Source organism: Sus scrofa, chromosome 15 (assembly GCF_000003025.6).
Source record: "Sus scrofa isolate TJ Tabasco breed Duroc chromosome 15, Sscrofa11.1, whole genome shotgun sequence".
NCBI lineage: Eukaryota > Metazoa > Chordata > Mammalia > Artiodactyla > Suidae > Sus > Sus scrofa.
This window is the reverse complement of record NC_010457.5, coordinates 7,387,863-7,415,401: the sequence shown is the minus strand read 5'-3', so window position 1 is coordinate 7,415,401 and position 27,539 is coordinate 7,387,863. Positions and strand designations below refer to the sequence as shown.

At 36.6% G+C, this 27,539-nt stretch overlaps 1 long non-coding RNA gene across 1 annotated transcript in view; it reads left to right on the top strand.

The window, feature by feature from the left end:
* The window catches only part of LOC110257201, a 42,487-nt gene continuing 20,896 nt past the window's right edge, over positions 5,949-27,539 (top strand). The window contains exons 1-3 of the long non-coding RNA XR_002339486.1: positions 5,949-10,027; positions 10,836-10,913; positions 21,239-21,353. This is a non-coding gene — a long non-coding RNA (uncharacterized LOC110257201). The remainder of the gene's footprint in view (positions 10,028-10,835; positions 10,914-21,238; positions 21,354-27,539) is intronic.

The window sequence follows — 27,539 nt, the reverse complement described above, 5'->3', positions numbered from 1 at the left end:
CAAATTTATCAGATAAATGTATTTACAAATGTAAGTATGCCAGGGAATGGTTTTAGTGGGTATATAAGCCTCTGTACCTTTAAACAGAGGTTAAAAGTTGATAGAAATACATGAGGTAGTGGTTTAGGTGAGGTTGTGTGTGTGTGTGTGTGTGTGTGTTTTTTTGGGTTTTTTTTTTTTTTTTTTTTGGTAAAATCTATCATCTAAAATAATTGGAACTCTAATTGGGTGGGACCTATCACTTACCAAGTATAAAAAGCTGTGAAGAAACGCCCTTTACCTTTTCCAACGCTATTGAATGTCAGCTATCTAGTGCTGAAATGAAACTATTATGGTCACATTGGTATTGGCCACGTAATTCTTCTCCGCCATCATAATTGCTTAAATTTTTCAAAACTAGCTTTGATTGCAATTTGTGATCCAGCCTCCAGGAAGGATAAATCTGTAGGGATTCCATTCACTGATAACCAGCACCACTTCCCTAAGATTGAACATGAACATAAGAACCACATATTACATTTTCATGTTACAGTGGTGATGACTTTGGCATCATGGTTCCTTAGAAGGGGGCAGAAAGAGTCCTCATGCTTCCTAACATTTCGAAACCATCTTCTGATGAAACAGATGCTTCAACTCTGTATTTTCAAGTGTAGTAATTTGTAGCAAAGTGACATGAAAGTGTGTTCCATAGTAACCCCATATCTCCCTGAACTTATCATGACACCACATACCTGATCCCAGGAGTTTGGGGGCAATTCTCTTGAAGATGATGAAGAATAGCCATGGGGATATGGGGCTATGGGAATTGTTTGCAATCTGAGTAAAGGGCTTTTAAGAAGAATGTACTTATTAGAAGAAATGGGGTGGGAAAGGGGGATGTTTTTCACACCTATTTTCACACTTCTGAGGTGATAAGTCCAGCCCTCACAAAATAAAATGGCAGATTTCACACTAAACCCACCCAAGCATATTCCTAGGTCTCTGAACTCGTTTGTTCTTTGAGATACACAGGCAACAAGATCTCTTGCATAAACCAGTGGCCAAGAGTGGTCTCTGCCACATTTACTCTGCCCTTGTATCTTCCAGATGTATGTCATCTTTTGCATAACCTGTATAGATCACCAGGGCAATGCACTAGGTCTCCAATAACTTTGGCTCTAGATCAGCAATTTTCTTCTTTATCCTATTCTTGATTTTAATACTCTGTGAATTAAACACTTTTAGTTCATGATTTTACCAACTGGGTTCATACACATTTTCTGTATGTCTTAGATTCTCTTGGCCACCGTTTCTGTTCTACCTCAGTCAGTCATGCATTGACATAAAGGTAAGTTATTTCTCAGCATCCCTCATCTCTTAAAATAGCCTATCTGATCACAGCCTAGAGGCACAGAATGTTATAACTGGAGTTAACCTCAGAAATCATGTAGGGCAATGTCTGATAACCAATTCAGAGAACTCTTGATTTACCAACCTTCAAACCTGATCTTCACCATTTCTCTCCAGTTCAGTAAATGCCAAACTCAACTTTGTAGGTTTTGAAAAGGAAAGCTCCTGGAACTTATCCTTGATTCCTTATTACCTGTACCACTCTATATATAATCATTAGTAGATTTAATATTTTGTTATCCTGTCTATATCCAGTATTTTTCTAAGAGCCACTATCCCCTCTTGCTTTAGTATGGTAAGAGCCTGAAATTTATCTCCTTGCTGCATATTCTTTCACATTTCCCTGTGTTATTTTCTACAGATTACTTTCTGAGACCTTGTCTATTGATTTAAATTTTGGGGGGATTTTTCTGGCTCTGCTACTCCTTACTAGGATGTAAATTCCGGGAGAGTGGAGACATTGGGTATAGAGTATACTCTGTACCACATGTAATTGTGCCTGCTACATCATATAATTTCAATGAATATTTATTGAATAATCCCCTCCTACACAGAGTGGAAATATGGGTCACAATAAAGTTAAGTGAATTTCTTAGCATCTCAAGATTAGTTAGTAAATCTATAGCTAGAACTCAGGTCTCTTGACAGTCTAAAGCTCATGTCATAGGACCACTGTGTGGTAGTTATTACTGTGTGGACTGTATCATATGGACTTAAGGAATGCAGTACTTCTTGTTCCTGCTTGTGATGTGAGGCTGCCTGGAAAGCTAGTGAAATTAATTATAAGATCAGTAACTAAGTGGCCTGGCTGATGTCCAACATAGAACTGTTGCACCAAATTCTACTCTTCAACAAAGCTTTAGCACATCATCTAGTGCAGGTAATTAGCTTCAAAGACTTGTATAAACTTTAACTTTCTGGATGATCATTCAATACCACTTTAGTTGTAAAGTCACCTTCAAATATAGAATCATTTAATTTTTAATGTACTTCTTCATTTTGTCTATGAGAAGTATGTTTTTCCCTTCCAAGACATGCTTTTCCTCCTATAGTTCTGTTTTAAATCCAATTTTTCTAGTCTCTCCTGTAGCCTTATTTATTCAAACAATTGCACGCTCCTCTCTGAAGCCCTAGCTTTCTCTTTTCACTACCTTCATTTGTGTGGAAGTGCACAAGCTTTAAGATCTGTAGACCTCAGTTTGAATAAGACACTCTCATTTACTAGCTGTTTGACAGTGGACAAATTACTTAATTTCCCTGAATCCTGATTTCCTTACCCCAAAAATGGGAATAAGGAAGGACAATTGTCTAGATTAAATTATGTGAAGAACTCCCTGACACAGAGTATTCACTAAATGGTAGCTGCAAATATTGTTGCGGAGATAATCATATTTCCCTTATCTGAAAAGAGCATTAACATAAATGAAAACATCACCTCAAATTCTCTCAGCTCTTCTATCCTTAAATAACCTTTCTTTGCTCATCATTTATATTCATGGCCAAAATTCTTGCAAAATATGCTCTATATTTAGTCTTTTCCTTTCTCATCATACTGTTGTATCAGAACAGACTTAGAAATGTGTGTTAGCTCGTGTCAAATGTTACACTCTTGATTTTCCTATGCAAACCGTGTTATTATTAGAGATTTTCTATTTCTCATGTATCTGTGTTCTTTTATTGCATCAGGAGTGCCAGTCTTTCAGGAGGATGAGCAAAGTACACTAGTAGCTTAGTAGCTCCAGAGAACTGGGAGTTTCTCCTAAGTCCCACAGCCTTCCAGATATTACTGGAAGAACCATGGAGGTGATGAGAGGCATTGAGTACCCTAACTGGGAGGTAGTTTAGTGGACAGAGTCTAGTTCTGTTCACAGTTAAGAATAAAGAGTGGTGTGAAATTATTTGTGGGAGATCCAAATAGAAATTTAAAGAGAGCTAAATTGGTGATAAAGGAAATATGTCTCAAGAAGGGATACTTCCAATGATGATGTGCCATTTAATAGAGCTAATGGTAGTACTGGAAGGTGAGCCTGAAGAAGGAACTTCATAGGAAGTTATGGACAATAGCAAGCCAGTCACTAGTGCCAAGTTACTTCTAGGAAAAGTGAGAAGTGAGCACTGCCAGAGAACTTTATCATCGATTGGGCAGATCTGTTGATGGAAAGAGACTTCATCCAAGGATCATGACGAACATTGGGATGGTAAACAATAAAAGCGTATTAATCTTATTTACTTTCTTTTAATTAAAAGTACACGGTAGCCTGATATCTTGCAAGTGTAGTTTCCAAGGATCTGCTGTGGGGCTCAAAACTAAAGACATGACAAACTTCTACAAATTCATCTGAGTAGTCAGTGCACAAACCTCTCTGGAAAAAGGGAGACTACTCAAAAATAAACCCAAGCAGCATCCCAGGCTGTGCTCCAACTTACTGCTCTTCCTCCAAATGCTTAATATTCTGCCTGGTCAAGCAATACCCACCATCCCCATGTTTACTCAATTCATTTAGTGAATGAAATATCTATCACATCTTTTCTCCTAACAAATACATTTTTTTGAGAAAAAAGTTTTAAATATTTTATCTTAGTTGGAATACTACAAAAGGCAAGTTACAGAAAATTAAATTGGGTCAATCTTAATCAGAATAGGTTATATTCAGGTCTTCTGTGAGGTACCATAGACATTTTGGGCCTCTGAAGTGCCTTGGTATGTGGTCCCTCAAGGGTTTCACTTGTAACTAGGATGAGTTTGCTTGAACAGAGAATCTATCTCTTTTTATTGTTTTGCATTATATTTATCATATTCTTATCTTCACTGTGTGCCATACAGTTTTCCATGGAATGATTTATTCTAATAATTAAAAGAAGGCAATATTCTTTTGGTGGATGAGTGTTTTGTCTGAGTTATAAAATATAATTTGCCTTTTTCTTTGTACCATTGTTCCAGAAGAGATTCATATTTAATTAGTTTGAGGTATACTGTGGCTTACCTTTGTCTCCAAGTAAAAGATTTTTCTTTTTCAAAATCAGGTGGATTCTGAGTTGACAAGGTAAAAAATCTTCAGTAAGAGTAAAAATGCTAAGATTTTCCACTAAGAAGTTGCTTCTTAGCTGATGTAATTTAGCACTTCAGATACTAAAGAATTATTTGTTTGCTTTATGTTAGATGTAAATTAGGTGACTCACTTTCTCCTTCTCTTTCTCTATATTTGTTTTTAATTCTGTCCTAAGCAGGAACTAGGACTAAATGAAATTAAAGCATCGTTTTGGTTTGATTGGGGTAATATTCTTCAATGAGCTGAGTATGACTCACAGCCTGTCCCCTTTTTATTAGTAATTAAACTGAGACACTGAAAGATTATGTAAACTCATAACAGCAGGATGAATATTAAGGTTGTAGTCCAGTGAACAACATTGCTATGGTTAAACTGATACCTTCAATATTGTCCTCAGATAATTTAATTATTTGATATTATAGGATGGTCACAGAAAAGTAGAATAATTAAAAACAACCATTGGATTTTATTTTAATTTTTGTTGGAAAGGGATTTTCACTTTAAATGGAAAAGAACTTAGATAATCTGCCTATAACATTTTTTTGCTTGTTTGTTTTTGCTTCATGGGCAAATGGTTCTGTAGCATGGTGGTAGCCATTTCTTCTTTATTTAAAAAAAAATCTGTTTTTCTTCTTTTAACCAGAGTAATTCATGTCCATTATGAAAATTTATTAAGTGTAGAGAATATAAAATGAAGAAAATTAAAAATCTCTCACAATCCCTCAATTTAAAAATTATAGTTGTTAATGGTGCACATTCTTCCAAACATTTCTTATCTATATTGTTATTTGCACATTTAAAAAATGTAAATCCTATTGTAATTAAAAAAATCTCTTCATATAAGAATACAAATTGAATATATTTCAGTGTAATTTTTTAAATTTAATCTTTATTTCATATTAGAGTACACTTGATTTACAATGTTGTATTAGTTTCAGGGGTATAGCCAAGTGATTTGGCTATACATATACAAATAGTCATTCTTTTCCAGATTCCTTTCCCATATAGGTCTCTGCAGAATATATATATATATATATATATTTTTTTTTTTGTCTTTTTGTGATTTCTTGGGCCGCTCCTGCGGCATATGGAGGTTCCCAGGCTAGGGGTCTAATCGGAGCTGTAGCCGCCGGCCTACACCAGAGCCACAGCAACGTGGGATCCGAGCCGTGTCTGCGACCTACACCACAGCTCACGGCAACGCCGGATCGTCAACCCACTGAGCAAGGCCAGGGATCGAACCCACAACCTCATGGTTCCTAGTCGGATTCGTTAACCACTGCGCCATGACGGGAACTCCGGTCTCTGCAGAATATTGAATAGAGTTCCCTGTGCCATACAGTTAGTGCTGTTGATTATCTATTTTATATATAATAGTGTATATGTGCTAATCCCAGACTCCTAATTTATCCCTCACCCCTTTCCCCTTTGGTAACCATAAGTTTGTTTTCTATATCTATGTATCGTTTTTTTTTTTCGATTCCACATGTAGTAATATCATATGATGTTTTGTCTTTCTCTGTGTGACTTACTTCACTTAGTATGATAATCTCTATGTCCATCCATATTGCTTCAGATGGCATTATTTCATTCTTTTTTCAATGTAATCAAATATTCTTCCACAACACCTTTTATTTTGGCTGTACCATTATTTAATTAATCCCCTATTATTGAACATTTAGGTTGTTTCTCATCTTTTAAAGATTATAAATATGGTTGGCATAAATATTCCATGTAACTAAATATTTGTCCATACTCTTGATTATTCTCTTAGAACATATTTCCAGAAGTGGAATTGCTGAGTCAAAAATACACATGGATTTTAGGCTCTTGGTTCATGTTAGTGCCCTTTTCTTTAGAAAGTCTATACTAATTTACATGCTAATTTGGTTGTAGTTTATCACTTGGCATTTTTACACCTTTACAGCTATATCTCTTGTGCAACCAAACATACTGACTGTGTGGTGCTCCAAATTGGTAATAAGAGGGTCAAAAATAATTGACTAAAGTCTACCATACCCTGATTATTTCAGTTATATTAATCTGGCGTAATCTTTTCCCCTGTCTGTTCTTGGCTAATCTGGATCCATGATGATACATGTTATTGTTCTGCAAGAAGCCTGAAATAAATTGAAGAAGGGAGCCTGTCAGTTGCAGTCTAATATGGTATATTAACACTTAACCCAAATTCAGGCACATGTCATCCATTAATCACAAGCCAATAGAATAAGCTTGAATTGTGATGATATTAACCAGAAAAGGGTTCCAGAATAACTCTGAAGCAGAACATGTAACCCTTTCACCCAGGAAACTACCTCACAAATTAATGGGCTCACCATTAAAACTGGAAAAGCTTCTGAAGTTCAACCAGGTTTGCTGCTCAGATGCTATTGGTAGAAGACCCAGACATAATTTCACCTTTTAATTTTCTCATTTCTTCCAAGCCTTTTTTTTTTTTTTTTAAATCTGCAAATTTTACTAGGTGGAGTATGGTAGAGATTATACATCGTTTACATATTTTAGATTCCAAATTGTGAAAAAACCCAAAAATTGATAGTGCTATTTTCTTTAGTGCCTATTAACCTCTCTGTAAGGCATAAAGTCTGCTCATGAGTCATGCACCAGCAGAGAGAAACAATTAAAAATCAGCTCTTCCCCCACTTCCACCCCTAAAAATGTTTCTAGCCTCAAAAAGGAACTTAGTTCTCGGCAATTTTAGTCTAAAATGCTTCTTCAGCTTTTCTTAGGCTCTGGCCACCTCAAAATGCAAGTGAAGACAAAATTGTCCCAAAGATTAATTTCTGGTGATTGAACTTCTATCTTAAAAACTAAGCTGTTTCACTTCCTTATGAAAAAACAAATTTCTTGAAGATTAGTTTCCATTCCATGTTTGTAATCCCTAAAATGCCTAATCTTTGATATGCGTTTGTGTGGCATGAGAATGTCCTATATCCCCACAGAAGCAAGATGTTAGTGTTACTGGTAATACACTGTAGTAGAGAGAGCACCTATTTATGCAGAGGTCAAAATACCCAGGTTTTCCTTCAGGCTTTACCAGCCTGCTAGTAGACTTTGTCACCTTCAGCAAGTTAATAAATCTTTCTGAACTCTAGTTTTCATAGTTATAAAATGATGATACAAATAAATTTTCTCCTTATAGAGCAGATCTTTTTAAAGATCAAGGGAAATGAGATAATAGAATGTCATGTAACCTGACTAGTATATTTCAAATGAAAAATTTTATTAATGTTTATTATCTTAAAGGCACATATTACTGTTTATCTTATTAAACTTATTTCCAAATGTTTGGGTTGAAATGATAACCTAAATCAACCTTCCTTTGTACATAGTTTTTTAGTTTAAACATTTGTATCTACAGATTTTTTTTTTACTAGAAATATGTATTTTTTACTGTATTTATTTTTCTTTCTTTTTGAATTAAAAAATACTTGCAGAAAAGTGCCCAAATCATAGGTGAAGAAGCACAGGTAAATGGCATGCTCATTTAGGGTTCCCGCATCACCCTTTTCAATCTGCTACACAACTCTCCTTGCCCTAAGGGGATTAGGACCTAGCTTCCTAATCTATTACTGAGTTTCCTGTGATGTCATGATGAAATGGAATGCAATCAGGGCACCTACTAAATGTATGATATAACACATCACTCAAACACTCTTGGCTTCAATTCTCATCTTTAAAAATAAGGAGGTTGAACTTTGAAGTTTTTTTTTTTTTTTTTTTCCATCTCAACATTTAATGATTCTTTGAACGGACACTGTTTATCTAGGTTAGTACTATTTTTGTACAACATCGTCTGTGGTTTGTTAGCTCAGGTGGAGCGTCACAGAAGTCATGTTCTAAATGAGAGGTAGCCCGTTAACTTTTTCCTCTGCTGTGAACGTAAGCAAACCCCTGACTTCACCCATATGACAAACATGGTCCCCGAGGAGTAGGTGACAGGGAACGATGAACCGAAGTAACTAAGGGACCTCCACCTCTCCTACAACCCTGGAAGAATTACCTCAAAGCACTTTCCTCTTCTTGGTGCATTGGGCAATGTCACATCACATGAAGAGCAGAATATTTCTACAATTAGATTGTTTTGGATCCATCATTCAGTTGTGGGATAAATATGGACTTATGCCACTTAGCAATTAAAATACTGTTTGAGTAGAAATATTTACTACCTAAGTAGTAGGATTAAAAATTTTTTTTTTTTTGCCTTGGTTATATAAGTAGAAGGAACCTAGAGTTCCATGACTTCTGTCCTCAGAAGCTGAGATGAGGAAGAATGAATTAAAATAACTTCCTTCAAAAGTCAAAACAGTAAGCATTGCTATCTTCCTCCACAGTCTTGTGACATGTGCTCTGCCATGGGTTGAGTGGTAGTTCTCAGTCTCCTAGCATGAGGTATTTATTTAGATGCTTTTATGTTATAATATTTGCTGAATGATTTCTTCAAAGGGAAAGTTTCATTTTTATAGTAACCAAATAGATGAATGAAGAGGAACCTACTTGCCTCAAGGCCCAGAATCCCAAGACACTATGCCTTTGATGGAAAGGGAACAAATCTCTAGGATTCAGGGGGCATTTTATCCCACTAGTTCATGTTCCAGGCTTCCACTAGGACCTATGTCTTTACCTATGGCTCAGAGTAATCTGTTCCCCAAGGTGTGCCTGTGGTGAAGTGAGAACTCAAATTTCTTTTTCTTCTTTGTGAGAAACACTGGCTAGAATCACATAGCCCAAAGCAATAATAAGAACTTAAATGCTTTCAATAACGGTGCTTCCAAGTACATTCATAGTTCATGGTTGTGGCTGCCCAAGATAGGGAGCATGGTGAGCCACAAGTTCAGGATATATTTTGTGCCACATCTTGATGGAACTTGAGGAAAAGTGGGAGACACATTTCCTCCTGTGGACTACTGTGGAGTATGACTTTCAGCTCTTCTCACAGGGGAAACCCATACTGATGTGGGGATGGTTATTGTCTCCTCTGCAGCCTGGTAGGATGAGGAGAGTGCTTTCTGCTTACCTTTGTGAAAATGGCTTAAATTTCACTCCCAACATGCATTTCTCCTACTACCTCCCCCAAGGTCAAACAAGAAATCCAACCCCCAAATCTAAACACCAGACAAGTAACTTGAAAAATGAAAATAAATTTTCAAATCCAAAAGCTGTGTGCTTCCGTGATTGAAAATCTTTTTCTTAGCGAGTAGGAGTTGCTTTCATCATTGCTAGTCATATGTTTTTGTTTTTCATTTCTGGTGGAGAAGTTTTCTAGGGTATTTTTCAAACTTTCCAGCTTAGCAAAGCGTTGGCTAAAATTGAAAAGAGAACTAGGCGTTGGGTCGGAGGCAGCACTAGATTTGTTCTTGGGGGTGGGGGCAGGTTGCTGACGCAGCGAAAATAAGACAAAACATTTGAAACTTCTGGCTTTGTACTTCTCAAATGCCTCTTTTAGAAATCGCTTAAGTCGTTATTAACATCCACCACCCACCTTCCCTTTTTGGTCCTGACATTGGGTAATAATAGATAATGTTGACATATGTTCCCTGCTGGTCAGAAATACTATACTTCTGTGAAAGGTAACATTTTCAAGCTATGACAAAATGTATTTTACTTGGACAGAACATTAGTTATTGGACTAATCTCAGAATGTGGGCTGTGGGGTAAAAGTTTTAACATTTTAGTTGTGGGAGAAAGTTTGTTGGGAGAGTAAAAGCATCAGTATGGGGTGTGTTTAGTTTTTACCATTTCTAGAGGTATTGGCGTCATGTCAAACTCTTATGTCCTTAGGAATGTAAAGGAAACATTCCCAGTATGTATGAAGAACAGCTGTCCATGGACACAGCAACTTTTAAAAATGATTATACCCAACTTTACTGCAGTATGGATTATGGAATCAAAAATATTTTTCACTGTGTACCAAAGAATTCTGTTTTACGGGCCAGTTTTAAAGCTTTTAACTGCATGAGACATATGCTGCAGTTCTGTTGTTTGTTCTCCATGTGATGTACTCTGAAATATGTAAGAAGAAAAAAAAGGAGAGAGAGAGAAAAAAAAAAACATGCAAATTCTTCTGATCAAATGTGGTCCTCAAAACTACTTTTGAAACTCATTTAGGGGATGAGTAAGGAAATGCCCCAGCTGGCTTTCATGCTACTGAAGTCTGAACAGCCCTTTGCAAAACTGGAAAAATTGATTTTGTTTTGAAGGCGCACACAGACTTCAGTGTTGTGTAAGTTGGAGAGAGTTTTTATTGAATCTGGTCCTTTGTGTTTTATGACAGTCTGAATGGGTGTTAAGATCCATGAATAAATCTCTTGCCATTTCTGAAATTTCTGATATAAACATGGGCTCCGTCAATTTGTTCTCTGCGCAAATGTCTTTCAGAATGTTAACAAACATGGCGCATTGATGGATGGGCCGGCCAATGGGAGAGCAGTCTGCTCTACTTTGTAGGATGTATTGGTATGATTTTTCTTTTGTTTCTCAATACTGTGGCCATTAACAAGCAAGGGCTGCTGGAGGTTGGGGGGGTAGTAGTCAAGAATGAGGTTAAGGAAGAGTCAGTTTATGTTCTTCAGTTGAAGTGATGTGCATCTAAAACCCTGGCCAGGACACCACATCAAGGGGAATATGAGCTGGCCCTCAGGAAGTGAATGACTTATCTCCTTTAGTGCCTCAGATGAATCACTGGGAAGAACGTAGGTAGTAAAGACAAGAGTACTTTTTTTTTGGGGGGGGGCTGTACCCATGGCATATGAAAGTTCCCAGTCTAGGGGTCCATTTGGAGCTGTAGTTGCTGGCCTATACCACAGCCACAGCAACAGGGAATCCAAGCTGTGTCTGTGAACGACACTACAGCTCACAGCACTGCCAGCTCCTTAAACCACTGAGCAACGCCAGGGATCGAACACCCCTCCTCAAGGATGCTAATCGGGTTCATTGCTGCTGAGCCAAGGCAGGAACTTCCTCATTTTGCAATTTTTGATTGTCTTTTAAACTCAACTGTCAAATCGGTCATTCCCTAAAATTTGTTTACAGATAAATACTATAATTTAAAATAAGCAAGCATGAAAAGGTCTCCATTTTTATGATAAAAATCAAGTCATGCACTATATAAACACTTTTGAATAAAGAATTGCGATTGAATTACAGGAAATGTTATATTCTACAATTAATGGTAATGAAAAATTACATATTGTATAATTTAAAGTTCTAATACGTACCTATCATTATAGCTATCATTCTGAGTCTCGTATTGGGTTTTTTTATTTTGAAACACAACTCCAGATCTTAAGCCTAAATCTTATTCTTCAGAGATTTAATGCCCAGACTAGTGCTGTGATGGCTCCTATTTCTTACATCAACAAGAATTTATTATGTGGTTACACTGCCAAGCAGCATCTAGCCTTTACTTAGTTTTTACATAATTACCCTTCTAGGGTAGTAATCGGTTATATGGAGCCATTCCCTAGCCGTATTCTCCCCTATGCATTGTTCTTCATGGAGACTTGGTAAAGGATCTGAGTGGTCATTTTGGTTGAATTTACATTTATGATGAAATCAACCAGCCGATGGGGATGCTTCATGGGAAATTTTAATATACTCTATTATTGGCATTATAAATCAGGCCAGTTACTTGATGTGCTTCTCTTTGTGGGCCAAATTCTGCCCTCTGTTTCTTACTTGAGATTCTCATTGAGGTAGTAATTACCAAGTGGAAGAATACTAAAAATGTTCGGCCAAATTCTGTTCTAAGTTGCTATCATGTAACTCCCAATGAAGTTAATTATGACTTAGTAAGAACTAGTGCTACAGAGTCTTAAGGGCTTTGGAACTCTGTGATCTGCCATCCAAGACACCAGGCCAACAGTCTGCCTTTAAATATCTCATTTTTAAGAGGCAAACTGACTTTAAGGTAAGGAATGGCTGTGCCAGTAACTACATATGCAATGGGTTTAAATAGTAGAATTTAGCATCTTTGAACTTTAAGAAGTTTGATCTTTTTGCAGTTTCCATCTTTGAGGGAGAGTCTGTTTTATAGAACCTTTAATTCTTACTTTAGAGTCCATTGGTATGAGTTACCTCCTGTCCCATTCTCTTAGCATCCCTTAACTGTAATAATATGTAATTTTTATTTCCATTAATTGTAAAACATTTGCTAAACTCATCACTGCTTAGCTATTATTTCCTGGAGCTAAACCATTATCTTCCTTAAATACAGATGTTTATATTATGCATAATATAATTCCTTTCATAAGAATTCATTATAACTTTTCAAAAATACTTTGGCTCTCATTTAGCATATGTCTTGGTTTAGCGTTTTATTATTTTTTTAATGGAAGAAAGGGCCCTGTTACCTATTATATTCGTAGGCTTTTGTCATTGTGCAAATAGGGTAGAAGAAGTACGCCATTGCCCATGGTTTGGTGTGAGCAGAACACCCCACACTTTGGACCATTTACTGGATTGTTTCAGGTTAAGATTCCTCTGAAAGCTGTTATGTAGAGATGCCCAGCCTCTGGGATCCTCTAGTTTGTACCCGAGACCTGAGATCCTGGTAGCCCAGGGTTTTGAGCTGTGTGTTAGGTTTGTTTTTGTTTTTGTTTTGTTTTTGCTGTCTTATGGGCGCACCTTCGGCACATGGAGGTTTCCAGGCTAGGGGTCAAATTGGAGCTGAAGCCTCCGGTCTATACCACAGCCACAGCAATGTGGGATCCAAGCTGCATCAGTGACCTACACAGTTCACAGCAACGCCGGATCATTAACCCACTGAGTGAATTTGTTAACTGCTGAGCCAGGAAGGGAACTCCCTTGAGGTATATATTAGGAAGCAGGCAGGTCAAGGAAGTTGGTGGATAGTGACTAGTTATTTATCCTGTGGATGGTCAAAATTGAGATTGGATTTGCATTAAAACCCTCTTTAGTTTAGAGCCAAGAGACAATCAGCTCATCCTTAATAGTAGTGTGGGCTTGATAAGGACTTATTTTAGCCTCCTTCAGGGTTGCCCATGTTCAAAGCTGTCTTCCTCTATGTTGCTATCAAAGTTTTGTGGGCAAAGGGGACATTGAGAATTCAGTTTTAGGATTAGAAGCATAGGATATTAAGGCTAGAAGGAACTTCTTTCCTCCCTATTTTTTCTTTCTCTCTTCTTCCATCCTCCCTTACTCCTTTCTTTTTCCTTCTCTTTATAAGTATTTATTGAACTCCTAGTATTTGGCAGGCATCTTAATGACCACTGGGTATTAAAAAGGAAAGCCACAGTTCCTTTTCAGGAGAAATTCACATTCCGCTTGGGGTGATGTTCAAGGAATGTGGAAATTATAGAGGGTATCTTACAGATGGGAATACCCAGGATGTGCCACTGAAAAGATGATATTGTACTGCTTTGTAATTAAACACAAAATAATGGAGAGCTTTAAAACTAGTTCAATGAAAACCAGCAAATTTTTGACTTTGCCTATTCCAAGGATTTCATTGCTTTCCCCCCTGTCCCCAAAAAAGGTTTCAAATTAATTTGTTTTCTCAGGTTTTTTGGTGCCCCTCCTAGTTGGTATCATTAACAAACGGTGGGCCCATTAGATCATCTAGAAGTAGAGACTCCTGATCTAGGTTGGGCTTTCAAAAAAAAAAGATTTGCAATTGTAGAAGATACCGGAGTTGAATCTTGGAGAATATGGAATTATGGGCAGTGTGATAGAGTTGGTGTGGTGCCCTTGCCGGGAGTAGGTGAGAGGTTAGAATTTTGGGGGTCGTGTGTATTATGGGTAGATAAATGCTCTGTGAAAATACATTGAGAAGAAAGATGGTACGCATGATTTGGTGTGGGTGGAGTTTAGAGTGGAGATCTGTGGGAATTAGGACCTATTATAACATGTTGATGAGTTTAGAAACAATCTGGAAGAAATAAGGGAACACTGAAATTTTGAGTAGGAGAACAGTGAATTCATACATTAGAATGTACAACTCTTTTGACAGTATTGAGAATAGGCTTGGAGATGGAGTTAAGGCTGGTGGAAGGAAGATCAGTTAGGAGGCTAATATAACATGCCTGACAAATAATGGGAGACATAAAATGATGTTTCAGTGGTTAAATCTACAGGACATTTGAAAATTGAAATAATGGGGGAGTTCCCATCATGGCTCAGTGGAAATGAATCTGACTAGCATCCATGAGGACGCAGGTTTGACCCCTGGCCTCGCTTAGTGGGTCGGGGATCCGGCGTTGCAGTAAGCTGTGGTGTAGGTCGTAGACATGGCTTGGATCCCATGTTGCTGTGGCTGTGGTATAAGTCAGCAGCTGTAGCTCTGATTTGACCCCTAGCTTGGGAACCTCCATATGCCATGGGTGAAGCCCTAAAAAAAAGATGAAAATTTAAATAATGGGAAGGAGAGAGGGAAAAGCTTTCAGAATGACATTCATGTTTGTGTTTTTGTTTTGACTGGATGGGCTGTGATTTCATTTGCGAAGATTTAAAACTTAGGAGGAGCCAATATATAGCGCAGGGAACCATATTTAGTAAACTATAATGTAAGAGAATCTGAAAAATAATATATATATATACATACATATGTGTATGTATAACAATCACTGCTGTACACATGAAACTAATACAATTTTGTAAGTCAAAAATATTTCAATTAAAAAAAGGATTTAAAAATTAAGATTACTCAGGGAGTTCTCACTGTGGTGCAGTGGGTTAAGGATCTAAGATTGTTTCAGCTATGGTGTAGGTCATAGCTGTGACATGGATTTGATCCCTGGCCCAGGAACTTCCATATGCTACAAGTGCAAGTGCAGCCAAAAAAAAAAAAAAAAAAAAAAGAAAAGAAAAGAAAGAAAACATACTCAGAAGGGGAAATAATGTATTCTATTCTACACACCTCGATCTGATTGATATCTTTCTAGGATACTGAGAGGAGAGCTCTGTATCTTTGATTTGACCTAAGAGAAAGACCCCATACTTTAGAGCCAGAAAGTTGGGGCTAAAAGGGGTTATGAGGGCTCCACCTGTGCCTTATGAAGGAATCTGGACTTTATTTTTGTCCTTTGTTTCATTTATTCATATTTAACTCATTTTACTCAGATTTTACAAATACATATGGTTTATGTATTAGCACTGATTATGAAATACTCTTTATTAGACACCAACATTGAGACTCATGCTGAGCTGACCCAGCCTTTTTCATTTCTGTGGCAAAGATTCAAGTCCTCTGTGCTCAGACACTTACAGAGAAACCCTGCTGTTGCCCATCACCGATGGCCGATGGCCGGATAGGTGGGGGGTAGGGTGGGGTCTGTTGTGGAAATTGAACCAGCAGCAAATTATTACCTTTTATTTTAAGTACATAGTCTGTATAGTCTCCACATACTGGTCCTAGATAAATGTTATGTTGACAGAAGAATAGGAGCTTAGGAACAGGCAAAGAGACCCCTTGCTGGATGAGGGCTGCTTAGTTGGGGTCCAAGATCCACCAGAGCCACTTTCTTATAGGGAATGGTTAGGAATATGCTCCTTGGGTTCAGCTTAGGTTTGGCGTCCCAGCTTGAACATTCAGCAGCTATTAAAACAAACAAAAAACAAACACAAAAAACCCCAAATGAAACTTTCTGCAATTAAATTTTCTCACAAAGAAATAGGGATGAAAGTATCTACCTCATCAGGTTGTTGCCAGGATGAAACATGATGGAGCGTAATACAATGCTTAACAAAGCATCTGGTATCTATTAGCATGCAATAAAATGAGCATTAGTTTTACAGGAGCCTTTCAGGGAATTTGTGGACACCTGAAATTGTATGCATTGTTTTGAGGTAATGTGTGGAAGTACTGTTTTTTTTTTTCCAATGGGGAAAGAATATAGTATGGCTGTCACTGGAGTCTCAACAACAACAATAAAAAAAGATTAAAAACAAAAAACAAAAACAAGGTAAAGATTAAGAAAGATCATCCTAGATAAGTTTGTTAAACAGTAGCTTCTTTAAAAAATAGAATTTAAGTTTTAGGGCAATTGTAGGTTTACAGCAAAATTGAGTGGAAAGTACAAAGAATTAGCATATACTCCTTGTCCCACACACAGGCTTCTCCACTATCAACATCTTACAGCAGAAGGATACATTTGTTACAACAAATAAACCTACACTGGCACGTCATTATCACCCCAAGTCTATGGTTTACATTAGGGTTCACTCTTGGTGTTGTACATTTTATGGGTTTGGACAAATGTTTAAGGACATGTATTCACTGTGATGCTATCGTTCAGAGTAGTTTACTTCCCCTCAACATCTTCTGTGCTTTGCTTATTTATCCTTCTTTCTCCCAGACCCATGACAATGACAACCACTGCTCTTTTTACTGTTTCCACAGTTTTATCTTTTCCAGAATGTCATATACTTGGAATCACAGAGAATGCCGCCTTTTTACTTTGACTTATTTCAGTTAGTCATATGCATTTAAGGTTCCTCCATGTCATTCATGACTTAGTAGCTCATTTCTTTTTGGCATTGAATAATACTCTACTATTTGGATGTACCACAGTTTATTTATCTATTTACCTGCTGGAGGACATCTTGGTTGCTTCCAAATTTGGTGTTTATGATTAAAGATGCTATCAACATCTTTGTGCAAGGTTTTGTGTGGATGTAAGTTTTCAGCTCATGTGAGTAAATACCAAAACCTGTGCAGTTGCTGGCACAGGTTTTTTTCCCCTTGTGTTTTATAACTCTTTGCAACCATATTTTCCCTACAAACATTGCCCCTCCCCCCCCCTTTAGGGCTGCACCCACAGCATACAGAAGTTTCCAGGCTAGGTGTCGAATAGGATCTGAGCTGCATCTGCAACCTAAACCACAGCTCATGGCAATGCTGGATCCTTAACCCACTGAGTGAAGCCAGGGATCGAACCCACATCCTCGTGGATGCTAGTTGGGTTCATTACTGCTAAGCCATAACAGGAACTCCCCTACAAACGTTCCTGATACCACCCATGTTGCTCAGAGAAGAATGTTTTGTTCTATCATTCTTTCATCTTCTCCCTCCTCATGCGTGTGCTAGGGCCATCCCACTATCCAAGGCAGTCTCTATGAGAATCCAGTCTCCCTAAGAAGGATTCCACACTGAATACTTATCCTTGATTCTCCACCCAAGTCACTTTCTACCGTGGGTCCTGTTCCCTGTCATTCCTTGTCTTTGTTAGGAAGCTGAGATATAAATTCCTCCTAATGAGTTGATGGTTAGTTATTGTCATTCCTCTGAAGTATGGTATTTACATTTTAATAGGTCAGTATTTTCAACACAACACTTTTAGATGGGGTGGGAAAGCTGGAGTGGTTATGTGTGCCACCTGGCCTACTAGCAGTAGAGATATTTTTGGGTCTGAAGGCCTTGGTGGACTGCTAAAATCCTGCTTTATGACTGACTGTTTCCTCTGTCTTGAGTAAGAACCACACCTGTGAATTTTCATCCTTCTGCAACTACTAAGACTTTGCTAAGCCTCAGGAAATTGATAGATTTACTTTATCTCAGTTATTCTGTCAGCAAAATGGGAACAGCTCTAGACTTGCTGCCTAAGAATTGCGTATAGTTTGATGCTTTTATTTTCCATTTTGTTTAAGGCACCTGGAAGATGGAAAGTGCTAATTGCTCTGAATTTATGTATGAGATTTAAAGTACAAAATATCACTGCATAATGATAGATCAGATTTTTTGAGAAATCCCTTTGGAGAAGTTAAACTTCCATTTATAGTAAAAGTAATGTTTCTCTTGCCCCTTAAGGTTATTTTGTAAAATCTACCTTAAAATAACACAAATCAGCAAAACTTTCTTCCTTAAGAAGAACTTTTTAAAGTGAGTGAAAACATAGTTGTAACATTACTTTTTGTGTGGCATGTGAAAAGAAAATCCTGGAAACACATGTTTATTTTTTTCAGTTCCTGACCACTGTGTTTGGAAAAACTGCCAACTGTGACTTAAAACTTGCAAATACAGTAACTTGCTTTGAAATTTGGACCCATAATGTCTTGGGCTGTTTTTTGTAGAAAAGGAATTGTTATGTTAACTTTGACTTCTTCTGATCACATTGCTTCCCTGAAATCAGTTGCATATAGATTTACAGGACAGATTTCAGTGAATGAATACACTAAATATAGCTGACAGTACTCAATATACAAATAGTGAATGTGGGACATTATCAATTTTCCAAAGAAGTGCTCTTTATGCTTTTATACAAGTGCTTAAGACAGACTTTCGAAAAGGATATTGAAAACTTGCCAGACTTTCCTTGTATTTTGAAAGCTTACATCAAGAAGGGGTAGTAAATAGTCGTTGAATATAGGAAAAAGGAAACTATTAGCATTGTTTTCTTTTAAAGATAAAAAGACAGTCCCAAGGAAAAGCTTCATAATCTTTGAAATATGAATATGTTGTTTAATCAGTTTGAAACAAATGACAGCTTGAAATTTATGTGTCTATATAAATAGACAAAATAGTTCATTACCTGTTAATTAAAAAGAAAAGTAACAGGCTGTTTTATCGAAGGTATAATTCAGTACAGCCATTTCTACTTTATGTCATTTTACAAGTTGAAGGCAGAGTGAGAGAGACATTAGTTTTGAATTTTCAAAGATAAAAAAATGGATATATATTTTATAATCTAGCTTTGAGAAAATGCAGTATAAATATATCTAAATACATTTGTCTTTGTTTTTAAAATACAGTAGCTAAACTTTTTTTTTCATAAATACAATATACAAAAATATTTGTGTACATGTGTGTAAATAATATTTAAGAGCTATCTAGGGCTTCATGTGAAGTCTAACTGAAATACAATATTATATTAGTTTCAGGTGTAAAACATAGTAATTTGACATTTATGTATGAAATGCTCACCACAATAAGTACAGTTACCATCTGTCCTCATATAAAGTTAATACAATGTCACTGACTATATTCCCCATACTGTACATTGCAATCCAAGGAGCTATTTATTTCATAGTTGGAAGATGGTACCTCTTGATCCCTTTTACCTATTTTGCCCAATCCCTAACCAGCCCCCCACCCCCAGCAACTATCAGTCTGTTCTTTGAATCTATGAGTCTGGTGTTGTTTTGTTTTGTAGATATATATATATATTATTTGGTAGGGTGGTTATTATCCTAACCACCCTACCAAAAATTGAAACCCTCATATAATATATATTATATGATATATATTAATATATTATATGATATATATTATATGATATATATATATTATATGAGGGTTTCAATTTTTGGTAGGGTGGTTAGGAAAAATCTTACTGATTAGGGGATAGTAGAAGGTGAAGTGATGAGATTGAAAGAGTCTAGTTTAGTGCCCCATGAAGGGCAAGTATGGAAATCTGCTCCTTTCCCTTCCCTGTGTACACCTGAAGATATTTGTCTTTTGTATTCAAGGCTGGGAAGAGTGTTTCCCTTTTGATATGAGGCCATGTGTGCCATGTCTCCTAAGCTGTGTCTTGGAAGTCTAATGGCAGTTGGAAAATCTTTAACTGGGAGTTTACCAGGTTCCTTGGCCTTTTAATTCTTATATGACACAGGACCTTTCCATAGGAGTCTGTCATCAGTCACTGATGACTACCCCTCCTAAGGAAATTCAGTCATTCCACCAAATAATTAGAGGGAAAATACATGAAGGTATGCTGTTAAAGTCAGGAAAAGCCTTCCAGGTCCTTTACTGATTGCCGTTCTCCTGGGCTCCTTATGCTTTCCAAGTTGAAAGGATGAGTTCTAGAGATTTCATGAACGGAGTACTTAGCATACTTCTTGGAACATAGAATATTTTTTTGAATTAATGAGTGGATGATTGAATACTAAAGAGACATTAAATAATGACTGAGGCTTATAAGATTCTTTTCTCATCCTGGGTCAGTCTATCTAAGAACACTTTTGGGAAACATGGTGGTGTTGGTGGGCAGCATGTTTCTAGTTTAAAATGAGCGATGTGTGCAATGAGATCCTGCTGTGTAGCACTGAGAACTATATCTAGTTACTTATGACAGAGCATAATAATGGGAGAAAAAAGAATGTATACATGTATGTGTAACTGGGTCACCATGCTGTACAGTAGAAAAAAAAATTGTATTGGGGAAATAACAATTAAAAAAATAAAAAAATAAATTACTACAACTGCCAAAAAAAAAAAAAAACCCGAGTGATATGTAGTTGTTATGATTATCACTTATCAGTATTGGTTTACTATTAGTATGCATAACTTAGTCTTCAGTGCAGACTCTATTTCAGTTTTCTGTAATTGTACAGTAAATTAGCCTTGCCACACTTACATGGGAGTTTCATCGAAGTCATCAACTAGTCACCAAAGAACTTATTCTGAAAACCACTGTAATAACTATTTGTTTTAGGATTGACTCTTAGCTATTTGAATATGTCTTGCACTTTGTTTTCATTATAAATGTATTACACATATTGCTCAGTCAACATTAAAATCATCTACAACAAACTGAGCTAATTCAGCACTCCGACACGTAATGTTCTAAAATGGATGTGCCCTGAATTTCTAGTTCTAGATTTGAGATGGTCAACTAAATTCTGTTGACTCCCCCTTTGGTTTTTTCATCTGTAAACCAGGCATAGTGTTTTATTCCTACAGAGGAGGCTGTGACCATCAATTAGGTATTTGTTATGAAGGGCTTTGATAGCTCAAAAGAGTGACCTTTTATAAAACAAGATACATTGTATTTATCCTTACAGTATTTTCTTGATTCTAATTATAACTTTTTTCCCCCCAAACACAGGAGAATGGAAAAGGGAAAATGTGAGTACAGAGAAAGTAGCACTGATTTCCATCACAAAAAAGAGATTCTACAGAGCTCTGGAGGAAAGTCACACCACAGCACAGGCAGATCCTGGGTGAGTCTGGTGTTAAATTTAAATATTGCATTGAAGTAAGACAGCAGGGACTTTATCAGAGGATGTACGAAAAAAATCACTAGTTTGTGTGTGTTATTTTATATTTGTAAACTTAAAAATTCATTGGATGTCACAACTAGAGGAGGCTTTATAGATCTACTTTAATCTTTTCGTCGATAAGGAAATAGAGATTCAAAAAGTTTTTATAAACTTTCCCTAAACTACACAGTGAATTGTTCTCTTGATCTCAGTTCAATGGTCTTTAGTTTGCATATGACTGGGTTGTAGGATGCCATTGTTGTTACAGCATTGTTTGGAAAATAACTTAATAATATTGAGAATCCTCGTAAACCAAGTTGAGAGTTTGGGATCTATTTTACTGTGGCCTGTGAACATGACCTTGTTGATCTAAGTTTCCTCTTCGTTTTTTTTTTTTTTTTTTTTTTTTTTTTTGCTTTTTGGGGCCACACTTGTGGCATATGGAAATATGGAAGTTCCCAGACTATGGGTCAAATTGAAGCTGCAGCTGTTGGCCTACAGCCATGGCAACATGGGATCCAAGCCACATCTGTGGCTTACCCTGCAGCTTACGGCAATGCCAGATCCTTAACCCAGTGAGTGGGGCTGGGGATTGAATCGCAGACTCATGGATACTAGTTGGGTTTGTTACTGTTGAGCCACAGTGGGAACTCCTTTCTAAGCTTCATGTGAATTTCTGTCTGTGTTATCAACACTTAGGGCCCCAGTATGTTTTAGTGTTCTGGGGTTTCAGAAATAGACTCTGATTAACATAAAGACAAATAAAGAAAAATAAATACATAAGTAAATAAACTATGAATGTTATTGGAAAGATAGGAGGTAGCCCATGAGAGAAAGAAGAGGCTGAAGAATGAGGGCTTAGAAAGCTCTGGACCAGCATAGCTGAAGGGATTCAAGTAGCAGCACCTAATGGAGAGTCTTCACTGCCCCAGGGGTAGATAGAGAAGCTCTAGTTGTTACTATATCTTCTCATCCCAGAAAAGCTTCATATCCTAGAGTCAGAGGATCTGACTTGTGCTTGGGTAATGTGCCTACGCCAGGGCTGGGCGTGAGGCATGTGGGTAGGGACTGGGTGGGACATTTTGATGGATAGATTGCCAAGACAGATTACATAGGGAAAGGGTAGCTCCCAAAAGGGAAAAAACCAAAATGAGTTGTGTTACCAAAAGAGGGAGGCATGGGTTCAGGGCAATAGAAACATACATATGTCCCGGAGTCCATTTCATTACCATAGATAGGAAAGAATGCTGTGTGTACAAATTTTTACTGTGTAAAATAACTTAAAAATATTTCAGATGTTGGCATCCAATCTTAGTTGATCCTTTTCATTTGTTCGTTTCTCTAATTCCAATTATATTTAGATTCTCATATTCCATTCAAATCAGCTAGAGAAAATATGATAATGATAATAAAGATTTTATTCAGTTTGGTTATAAGTTTATAAGTATTCATTCATTTGATCAATTCATTTCTTCAACATATGTTTATAATAGACTTTGAAAATATGGGATTTAATTTCTGTTGCTGAATTAGCAAGAGGGAGAAGCAGATATTTTCTTTTTATTAAAAGAAATTATGCAACAGACTAAACTAGTGGCTTATAAGCAGTGCTCTAGAGTAGCTAGAAGGCCCAGTGGCCTTTGTCCAATGGTGGGTAGAGAGCCAGCTGGCTGGGCTTCAGTTCTTCTGTACCTCTGCCTCTCTCTATCTCCCTATTTCTCACCCAGTCCTCTCCAGGACTTCAACCAGAACAGTTTCATTGTTGATCATTACATATCTGAACAAGATTTCCTTTTATGAAAAAAAGTTTGAAAATTATTAGACTAAACAATATGTTACTTACTGGATTAAACAAGTAATTTCCAATTCCTAACCCCAAATAATATGTCTATTTAGGCATGGAGAACTGAACTTTTTTTTGTTTTTCTTCTTTTTAAGGCAGCATCTTTAGCACATGGAAGTTCCTGAGCTAGGGGTTAGAATCAGAGCTGCAGCAGTAGGCCTGTGCCACAGCCATAGCAATACTGGATTGGAGCCACATCTTTGACATATGCTGAAGCTTGTGATAATGCTAGATCCCTCACCCACTGAGTGGGGCCAGGGACCCAACCCAAATCCTCATGGACATTATGTTAGGTTCTTAACCTGCTGAGTCACAATAAGAACTCCGAGAGCTCATCACTTAATTAAAAAAAAATTTTTTTTGAATATTCCTGTGGTGTAGCAGGTTAAGGATTCAGCATTGTCACTGCAGTGGCTGAGGCTGCTGCCGTGGTGTGGGTTTGGATCCCTGACCTGAGAACTTCCACATGCTGTGGGTGTAGCCAAAAAAAAAAAAAAAAAAAAAAAAAACAAGAAAAAAAACCCAAAAAGCCCATAATGACTGAAACAAACAAAAACAACATTTCAAACCTATTTGAAATTAACAGATACATAGAGAATTCTCACTGAGAATAAGGATCTATACTAAACCCTTTGGGGGAATAAGGAGATAAAAGATACTCCATAGCTTAACTTAGGTGGGGAGGCTAAGCAAAGAAATAAAAGAATAAAATGTCAACAGAAGAACTGTTTCAGTAGATAGACTCAGTAATCATAACCTGGATGATGTGGTCTCCATCTCAAAGGAGCTATAGAGGAGAGAAGTTATCTCCAAGTTATCCAAATTCCTAAGTTCCTTTTGGATTTTGGGGAAAATATGAAAACAATATTTAAACTAATCACATATTCTTGTTCTTTCTTTAATCTTATGTTACTTGGTCTGAAATGAAAAGCCAAATCATGTAATTTTTGTATGTGGAGGGTGAAATGTTTTTATTTGGACTGTTAAGAAGTGATGTTAAAATTAATAAAAATCAAAATTGCACAGAAAATTAGAGTTTTTATAGCTATAACTTTTATTTTGAATTTGATCTCTTTCATTGCCTGCTGGGTGAAGTCTGTATGGTTTTCCATTATGTCTGTGTTTGAAGGCTTGGTTCTGTCCTTCTTTCATTTAATATATTCCTAAAGCCATTTTCCAGTGAAATCCCACCCAGTGAATTGACTCACATCAGAAGAATTCCAGAAATAAGAACAATCATGCCCTTTCTATCATTGATGTAATGATGTTTTTCAGCATACTTTAATAGTCATGAGCGATATTTTGGCAGGCAACTCAAATAGCCCTAGTTATCTGATTGCATTACTGACTGCTACCTTCCAAGGGGTACCTCAGGGGAAGGGACATTATTTTAGGAACATTCTTTATTTTTTTTTAAACTTAAGGATGTTATCTGTTAACAAAATAGTAGGTTAAAAATCATGAGAGCCTTTTTTTTTTTTTTTTTTAAGAGTGTATCTAAGGAATACAACAACATATATTTAACACACTAAGTTCTAAACATATGGATTCCTTAAAAACAAACTGGTATAAACATTTTGATAAGTCCTGGAGCTTGTCCTTTTAAGGCAGTTTTAAATTGTGGGATTATTAAAATGTTTACTATCTAAAGAGGCAGCATTGTTTTTAAGATTCAACTTTGCAGTTCTGTACCTTACTTTTATGTGAATTTTTTTCTAGAAATTATTCTTTTCTAAAAATTGAGCTAAAACTCTTAATTTTCTTTGTTTAATATTAAATATAGTTTGTAAAGCTCTTCCTCTCTTTATTTTGCATGTTTTAGAGTTCTCTCTGGGAACTCTTTTTTAATCTAGAACTTTCTTCTATGCAATATGAGACTGTGAATATCTTAGGTTGTAAGGTCTGTGCAGTTTGCTTAGTTTCTCTGCTCAGGTAAAAACTGTCTTTTTCTTGATCTGGCAGTTTGATAAGCTTTATATTTGGTTGGACCTAAAGTACGTTTATGTACAAGCATATTGTTTTAGTTAAAATAATCAGTGTACCCTCTTTTACCTGGATATTTGGGAGAAGTGCCAAGAGAGTTCTCAACGTTTCATTCAGAGGCAGAGTCTATGAAACTGTCAGTTTTTTTGAAGGCCAACTTGACTGGGCCTTGATTCTAATATTTTCTTCATTTATCAGAAAATCAACTCTAGTCTTCCAACTTCATATTTTGTACTAGTTTTTGTTTAAAAAGTATCTTTTTGAAGGGATTCTCCCCCCCCCCCCCCGGGAAAGAAGTCTTTAATTAATGTTTATTTACAATTGACTAAAACTGTCAATATCCCCATTCTTTGTGATTGTTTAAGCCAAAGTAGTCTATATATTTTATCAGCAATAAGAAACCAAAATACTTATCCTAGAGGGAGACAGTGATGATCTGACCAAGAATTAAAATATAGTAATGATATGAATAGTAATTACCATCAGGAATGTGAAACTACCTGCAAATAATCCTAAGTAAACTACAAGCTCACTCATGGTGGATCATATTCAACTGTTTTTAATGGAGCACAGTGTTTAAAAGCAGAAACTCCAAAGACAGATAATTCTGAATCGAATCTCACCTTGCCCCTGACATGCCATGGGATACTGAAATAGTTATTTCAACTTTTAAAAACTTCAGTTTCCTCATCTAGAACATATGACAATGATACCTACTTCCTCAAGGGATTAAAGTATTCAGTACAGTACCTGATTCAAATCAGAATTTGTTAAATGTCAGCTCAATGTATTTGGCATCAAAATCTAAAGGTATTTCACTGCCCCAAATTTTTGGTTACAGAAATGTTTTGGCTATCTATCAATATCAGTTATGAACCTGGTGGCTAGTGCCAACTGAATATTTTGATATATTAGGAGTTACCTGTAAAATCACTTCTAATTCCACAATCAGAAATTACTACGATCTGAATGTTTGTGTTCCATTCACCTCCTCACCTCTATTTTATATGTTAAAATTTTAAGACCCAACGTGAAGGTATTTAAAGAGGTGGGGCCTTTGGGAGGTGATTAGGTCATGAATCTAATGCTAATGTGAATGGGAGTAGTGCTCTCATAAAGGAGACCCCACAGAGCTCCCTAGTCCCTTCTGCCCTGGGAAGCTAAAACAAGAAGTCTGTGACCTGGAGGAAGTTCCTCGCCTCCCATCATGGCACCCTAATCTGAGACTGGCAGGCTCTAGAACTGTAAGGAATAAATTTTCATTGTTTATAAGCCACCCACCCATAGCAGCCCAGATGGAAAAAGACAAAAGTAGTCACCATTAAGTACTTGCAAATTACATTACAATTTTTTTTTTCCTGTGGATATATTTATGTATTTATTCTTTGAAAAATATAAATAAATGCTTTATAAATGTGTACATAGCTTATAGTTTTCAGTGTGGTGAGAACACTTTCTCTAGATTATCTTCAATTTTAAGCGATTAAATAGTATTCTATTATACAGGATAATAAGAATGCAACTTATTTAAATATTCCCTCATGATTGAGTATTTAAGTTGGTTGCAACTTTTATTCATTACAAATAACATTTCCATGAACATCCTTCTACATACATATTTAAAAGTATAATAAATACATTCAAATAAGTGAGGATTTTAAAGGAATTTTTTATATTTGAAATACTTTACTAAAAATTTGTAGCAATTTACCTGCCCATCAGTATTGCCTCATAGATTTGTGAACCCCAAATCAAGACTTCCTTTTTCATTTTGACCCGTTATTCCTATGTAATACACGGGCATATTCTTACTAATTTTCCCCGTAGTTAGTACACATACATAATCTGTCTAGCTCAGTGTGACATTTAACTGCCTATCTTGAATCACATGAGAGTTTTGAGAGTTTCAGTAGTTAAAATTCATTTCTGAAGGAATTTTAAGTGGCAGCAGAAAAAAGAAAGGGATTAAAAAGAATTACTGGGTAGAAGAAGTATATGGATTTTAAAATGGCTAATCATTACAAAGAATAGAGAAGCCAGGCTACAGGTATTTGTATTTTATGCCCTCATTTCAAACCAGGAGAGACTGAATCATTGGTATTTATCCAACTATGTGGTCCTTCAAGTGGGGTATATCTTCTTTGCATCATTATTCATAATTATCTTTTCAACCAAAGTATGTTTAGTGGGTATCAGGTTTAATGCACATGTCGCCAGTGGGATTTATGTGAGAGAATCAGGAGCACATCACACATGTGGCTTGAGTCTAGGATTCAGTCTAGTGACCCTTTAAATATTTATTGAGGGTCAACTAGGTGCTA